The sequence below is a fragment of the Euprymna scolopes genome, chromosome 33, assembly GCF_053919585.1.
Source record: "Euprymna scolopes isolate OS-2025 chromosome 33, ASM5391958v1, whole genome shotgun sequence".
NCBI classification, from domain to species: Eukaryota; Metazoa; Mollusca; class Cephalopoda; order Sepiida; family Sepiolidae; genus Euprymna; species Euprymna scolopes.
This window is the reverse complement of record NC_136514.1, coordinates 18340050-18347711: the sequence shown is the minus strand read 5'-3', so window position 1 is coordinate 18347711 and position 7662 is coordinate 18340050.

The window sequence follows — 7662 nt, the reverse complement described above, 5'->3', positions numbered from 1 at the left end:
TTTTAATATATACATATGATTAAAAAATTATGAACAGTACATAAGGTCCGAGCAAAGCCGGGAGGAACTGCTAGTATATCTATAAAAGTAAAAATGTGTCTGTGTGTGTCTGGGTACATTTTCCTACTAAATTACTCTGTCAATTTCGGTCTAGAGACTCGGGATTTGACATTAGGCGTATTGAGATTTGAGAAAATCTTTTTAATCAATTTGTGGGAAGAAATTCGGCTGTTAGGGGGTCAAACTTCAACAACTTGACCTTTGAGAACTCTACCAAACTCCTCCACCAATTTTGGGTCTAAATACTTGAAATTTTAGATGTACATTACTTGGACATGAATCAATCTTTTTAATTCAACTTGAGCCTAAAACAATAAATATTAAGGGGTCAAAATTAAGGTCAAAAATAAAAAAATTGACCTCTGCGGTCTCCACCAAATTACACAGGCAAGTTTTTGCCTAGACATTTGAAATTTTACACAAAGTATATTCACACATATAGCAAGATTTTTAATCGGGTTTTGGCCGACAATTGGGGTCAAAGTAAAAAAGATTTGACCTTTGCGGTCTCTAACACACTATTCAGCCAATTTTGGGTGCAAACATTTGAAATTTTACATAAAGGGTATTCAGACATACGGCAAACTTTTTAATAAGTGTTTGACGAAAATTTTGCTGCCAAGATAACAAAGTTGACAGAGTTGATCTTCGCAGACTCTACTAACCTCCTCCACCAATTTTGGGTCTAAAGACTTGAAATTTAAGTTGTAGGTTACCTAGACATGAGTCTAGCTTTTTAATATATATATATATATATATATATATATATATATATATATATATATATATATATATATATATATCAAATTCCACAGCCAAACAACGTCGCAGCTCACAAGAGCCATGACAGTCAACGAACCGGAAGTCCAAGACTCGAGTTTCGCCCTCATTTGTTTCGAATCCTGAGTTCGGATGTGTCTAACTGATGAGCCCAAATGAGGGCGAAACTCGAGTCTTGGACTTCCGGTTCGTTGACTGTCATGGCTCTTGTGAGCTGCGACGTTGTTTGATTGTGGAATTTATTATACAATCTCTCACATTCTGAAAATCACACACATATATATATATATATATATATATATATATATATATATATATATATATATATATATATATATATATGTATATGTGTGTGTGTGTGTGTGTGTGTGTGTGCATAAAGTTATAAACAGTACATAGAGCCTGAGCGAAGATGGGCTGAACTGCTAATATAAAAATGAAAACAAGCTAACAAGCCGGATTTTTTGTTTCTCGCTCAACAGAGTTTAATCGAGGAAAAATTAATTAAAATTAATACCAATTTTTCCTTGAATTAATTCTGTTGAGCGAGGAACAAAACCCGATCAGCTAGCACATTTTCATTTTTACTTTTAATCCATCATATTAATTAGTCTATAATCAGCATCAAAATAGCTTTACAGAGATATCAAACTTGACCATATTGGGAAATATCAAAATGTTTTAATATGAAGTCGCAGGTACTACGTTCCGCCATTTTGAATTTGTCTACTTCTTTAAAACGCTTGTAACGATAGTTCTAGTGAAAGGCCCATCACGAAATCTGGAATATATACCGTCATAAGATAGACAAATCTTCTGTCAAAATTTAAAAAAATATTGAAAGAACGGGTTTTCAGATAATTCAGGTTAAAATTTAAGGTGAAGGTCAACTTTTTTGATTTAACCTTGAAAAAAAATAATCCCAGATAAAATTATAGATCTATCCAAGTAATTTAAAATGAACTTTGTAGGCCCATAAACAACAGAGATATCGTCTTTTAAAGTTGGTCACTTCTTCATAAAAATTCACATTTTTGTAAAAGGTCAAGGTCATATCTCAGGAACCCCTTGACCTTGAGATATTTAACAAGTGCCATTCAATTCCTCTCATGTAATGAGCCATATATATATATATATATATATATATATATATATATATATATATATATATATATATATATATATATATATATATATATACGCCGGGACATGGAAATTCCTAGGTTGGTGTCTGCGGGAGCGCTTATGCTTATACCACTGGGCAAGATACAACCCTTCGTCTAGGAGAGGGAAACTCTGATTTAAAACCTGAGATCTTCTCTTGCTTAATCTGTGGCAATTTTTCTTTGCATCGACTTAAGTTTATGAATTGGTCCAAAAAGTGAGGATGGTATTTACACAAGCTTTCACTACTATAAACAAATACTTTTGTGTGGGTTTCTTGATGACTTAAGTTTATTTACAAGTCCTGCACACAAATAAAAAAATAAATAAAAAGTTCACAGAGAAAGGATGAAGACGACGGGAACAGGTGAAGGATATCATCGGAAGCTCCAAGCTGGATCTCTACACTGTGGGTAATGGCCGTTCTGTACAAATTCCTGATCAATTGTGCAGTTCGTGTTCTCCATCGGTGACAAAGCAGCCCTATTTAGGAACAGTACTGCTCTCCCCATGTTGGGGACGGGTCTATAAAAGAGGCCCTGAACAAATGCTTGCTTAAAACCACCCTTGATAGTGTACTGTAGCTGTCTGAGTATCCAATAAGCAACCCCAACAATAGTAAAAACTTTCATTTTGGATCTTGGAATATCCGCACTTGACTTGACAATGATACTCATCCAGAATATACGACTGCTCTTGTTGCACTTGAGCTGAAAAAGTTTGGGATCGATATTGTGTGGCCGCACTCCTGTGGTAAGGTAAAGCAACTGACCTCTGGTCTTCTTTGAAACTGTGGCTCGTGATGTCTAGTCTGCCTGGAGTTCTCCACATTAATTCTAAACGCCGCTGTATCGGATTCCTCTGATAGCAAACCGCGAAAGTCGCATAGGCTAGAAAGAAAGAAGACAAAAAATTTGGATTCTATCTACTAAAAATTAATTTAATATATATATATACGTTAAGTTCTTAAACATTTTACATTCACAAATCTTTCTAGGCGGATGGAGAGGTGGTCATCAGGTTTCGGAGCTGGCTCCTCTGGAGGTTGGCGCAAATCTCTCTCCAATCTGGCTAATTTCGAGCGGCATTGGCTTTTTATAGTAAGGTCACGGTATGCGGTAGAGGATCTACCCAACCAATCAGAGCACGCTAAATGTCTGGGAATTTCCAGATCTAAATTGCGTGTGTGCAGTTCAGCCATAGTCTAGAGTTTTGAAATCTGGGACCAAAAATGACATCCGTTTACATGACCTCCGGGGTAATCCCTGTCATTCAGAAAGCCATAGTCTGAAGGTGTTCTCCAGACCAACAAATACAATCTCGTTTCTACATTATTCTGACGTTTCCTGTTATTGGATGTTTTTAACAACAAAATATATATCTGTCTTTTCAAACAGTAACATATATATCTGACTTTGACAATAAAACAAAATATATATCTATATCTTCTAATTCAAGTCTTTTTTATATCCTCTGTCGTCCGGGCTTAATTAAACAATTTTAGCATATTTACCCGGTCTTTCTCATGTCCCAGAGAAACGAAAAAGTCAGTTTACCTAACTTACTATATTAATGCTATTTTTTTAAGCAAGAAGAAAAAAAGGTAAATATCCAGATACGCTACTACAGAACACCGACCACTCTAATTTGTTTTTTTATAGGTAATTGAGGTCGCTGACAAGGAATCTGATAGTCAAACTTGGGGCAAATTTACCGTTTGCATGGTATTTACCCCTGAACCCACGAACTTCTTTCCACCATTTTGCAGCTTCCGTTTATGCTACGCGCATGCACGCTGTAGCATAAACGACGGCTTCACCAAGCAAACTACGTTGGGGAGAGGGGATTTTTTTTTCCAGGACATAGAATTTTCTAATTTTCAAAAATACATTATAGCGCTTTTTGGGTGGAAAATTTAAAATTAGCTGAAAAAGAAATAAAATAAGAAAAGGAAAGCACACCAAGTTGGAGTAGGGGGGGGTAATTTATCTGTTTTTTTTATTTACCTGGAACATCGAATCTTCAAATTTTCCGTAAGTAACGCACCGACATTTACCAATTAGAACACCATTTAACATTTTCCGAAGATTTAACTTTGTACATTGGGGCGCGCGGGGGGGGGGGATGTGATGTATGCGCGCGCGCGCCTCAACATCACATCCCCCCAAACAAATTAGAGTGGTCGGTGTTCTGTAGTAGCGTATCTGGATATTTACCAAAAAAAAAAATATTTAGGTTTGGCTATAAATTCCCAAACTCATTTCAGCCTAAATAATTTAGATGACTGAAATAGGAATCTAATTGAATCTTTAATTTTTTGAATAGTATGTGAGAAATTCATTTTTCTTCGAGTTATATTGAATTCATTAATACGGACTTTAGGGGCTTTTTTTCGTAATGTTACTGTAAAATTTATTTTTTATTTTTACAAATTACGATGCTTTAAAAAAAGCAAAAATAAATTCTTGCGTTTTTTATTTACTACTGAAAACCATAACTTTAGTAAAGGTATTTTTTGTTTAAACAAAATAAAACATTTTCACCAAGAGTTAAGTAAAAATAATTAGTTCATTATATTCTGCGATCATTATTTGAAAAATACTGTAATTTTCATTAAAATTCGTTAATTTCCGGATTTTTGGTGAATTTTTAAGCAAAGGGAGGAGTCAAAATGTGTATACACTTTGAGCGTCGGCATTCATTTTGCGACCACGTGTGGTTAATTTAAATTAAATTTCAATCACATAGTTACATTATCAATAATCATGTAATTAAACCCATTGAAAATTTACCGATATTGTAAACACATTCTGTTTACATTAAGCCTGTAGTGTTTTTTTTAGTGATGCAATGTTGTCAACTGAGATTTAAAAAAAACCCGCGAGATCAGGAGAAAGAAATGTCCAGAAAATCGCTAGATTTTTAACTTATCGTCTGAAATTTTCAAAAATCGCTAATCCCCCCCCAAAAAAAACTCCATAATGTTCCGTGTTTTCTCACTATGGGTTTGTATTACTGTACACATAGATTCGAAAAAGTTGTCAAAAAACAAATATATAACAAATAAATGTTATCAAAGGCAAGATAAGTTACTTTTCTACCTAACTGGATATATTTTTCGTGTTTTTATTCAATGTAACATGTTTATTCAGCTCGAAAACCATACAGTGTTTACCGATGTATTGGAACATTCAAGATGGAGTCTGATTCTCTCTTTAACACGGTAAGTTTGGGAAAAGATGTTATAAATAAAAAACCGGATAAAATACTGTTAAAAACTCGCTCAATACATGTTACGGTGACATAGGTTGACATATATTCGGCGGGTTTTTAATAGTATTTTGTATAGTTTTTTATTTATAACACCTTTTTCCAAACTTACGGTGTTAAAGAGGGTGTGGACGCCATCTTGAATTTTCGAATACATCGGTAAACACTGTATGTTTTTCGAGCTGAATAAATATGTTACATTGAATAAAAACACGAAAAATATATCCAGTTTGGCAGAAAAGTAACTTATCTTGCCTTTGATAACATTTATTTGTTATATATTTGTTTTTTTAACAACTTTTTCGAATCTATGTGTACAGTAATACAAACCCGTTTTTTTTTGTTTTTTGTTTGCTGTTGTTTCTTGCTTTTTACACTTTTAGATCGTATTTTAAACTAAACTTCGGAGGTTGGAATGCCCCCCCACCTAAAATGTACTTGGAAAAATCGATTTTATATTGAGATTTAAGAATGTTTAGTCGAAAAAAAGGTGAAAAACAAAATAAATAATCAATAAATAATTGTTACCAAAGGCAATAAATGCTACTTTTTTTTACTTACATGAATGAGTTTATTTTTTTTCAAGCGCTTTTCTTTATCTTTTAATAATCTAATGCGGGTGTGTGGGTGCCAAATACCTCCAGATTTTCTAGAATTTCCCGCTAGATTGTAAACGAAATCTCCAGATCTAGCAGGAAAACCGCTAAATTGTAACACTGGTCACTTGACAGGAAGCGGTAATAAATAATTGTCCCTAAATAAATATGGCCTCTCGGTACAAAGAAATCCACCTATTTATCATAGAAAAATTAAGTATAATGTTATAATTAAAAAGAAATATATAAAAACACACATGGATATAGTAAACATATTATACCAAAACGTGGAAGCCATCCGTCCAGTGGTTTTTTAGACAATTAATTCCGAACGAACCAACAGTTAATTTTTATATATATATATATATATATATATATATATATATATATATATATATATATATATATATATATATATATATATATATATAGAGAGAGAGAGAGAGAGAGAAATAAAAAGGAACAAACCGTATTATGTGTTCATCAACGTTTCGTCTTTATTTCGAGACTTCCTCTGGATGAAATAAAGACGAAACGTTGATGAACACATAATACGGTGTGTTCCTTTTTATTTCTCTATTTTGTCGGAATACTATTTCCATTATTATCATATATATATATATATATATATATATATATATATATATATATATATATATATATATATATAGATAGAGAGAGAGAGAGAAAGAGAGAGAGAAATAGAGAGAGTGTGAGAGAAATATAACAGGTTAAAGATATTCAAGAGTGATAAATAATGAATTTAATAAGGTTATTAAGAGTGCTCAATAAAAGAAGAGCAATATATATTTTTATTAATAACAACAAATTTACATGGTCGCGATACTTGACATGCTAATGTTTCGGACAAATGGTCAGTTAAAATCAGAAGTCCTCGTCAAGTGACATTTTGAATGGAAAATGACAAGCAGTACACAATTTGGCTATTTAGGGGCGTAGTTTCTTAGGGGTGTACTCACTTTTATTAGCAGGAGTTTCTCTTTTAATGGTTATATTTTTAGTTATTTGGAGGGGAATATAAATTAACTCTGTTATATAAGATGAACACCGACTACTTTTCATTGTGTCAAATTTCATTTTGCTAGTGTTGTCCCATGAAGAGATATATTTAAGTATCTGCAGAAATGTTATGGGTGTACTCATTTTTGTAATACTCTGTATATAGTATACAATATAAAATATATAGTATTTAATATATATGATATACAATATATCATATAAAGCAATACCCAAATATGGGTATTTGTTTGCTTTATTTGAATAAATATTCAAGACAGTTTAAATTAATGTTTAGTGATTTAACAAAAAACAATAAATGACCAAAGTCTCTATTAAAATACTAGACTACCTGTGACCCGTTGGGTCAGTATGTTATATTAGCTATGGAATTCATGTATGAGCGTGACACTTGTGACGTAAAGAAAATAGTTTTTTTTGACATAACAGAAACATTTCTATGAAAGTATATTAAAATGAAAAAAGAATATAGATAGATTTCTATGAGTCGTTCTGTTTATTATAATTGATTATTTTCGAAAAAAAAAATTACAGTTACTGAATTATAAGTGGTTGTTCATACTTATGGGTAAATGTGCACTGAACAGATACCATAATACTTATTATAGTTAAATTCAAATTTTAATATATCTGCTTTTTTTTTACATCGTTCATTTCTGTATTACGTTTAAGTTATTTTAAACCCCCACTCTTCCCATATTAAATAATAATTTCGAAATAATAACGTTAATATTTCAGCGTCCCAATTGTTCTT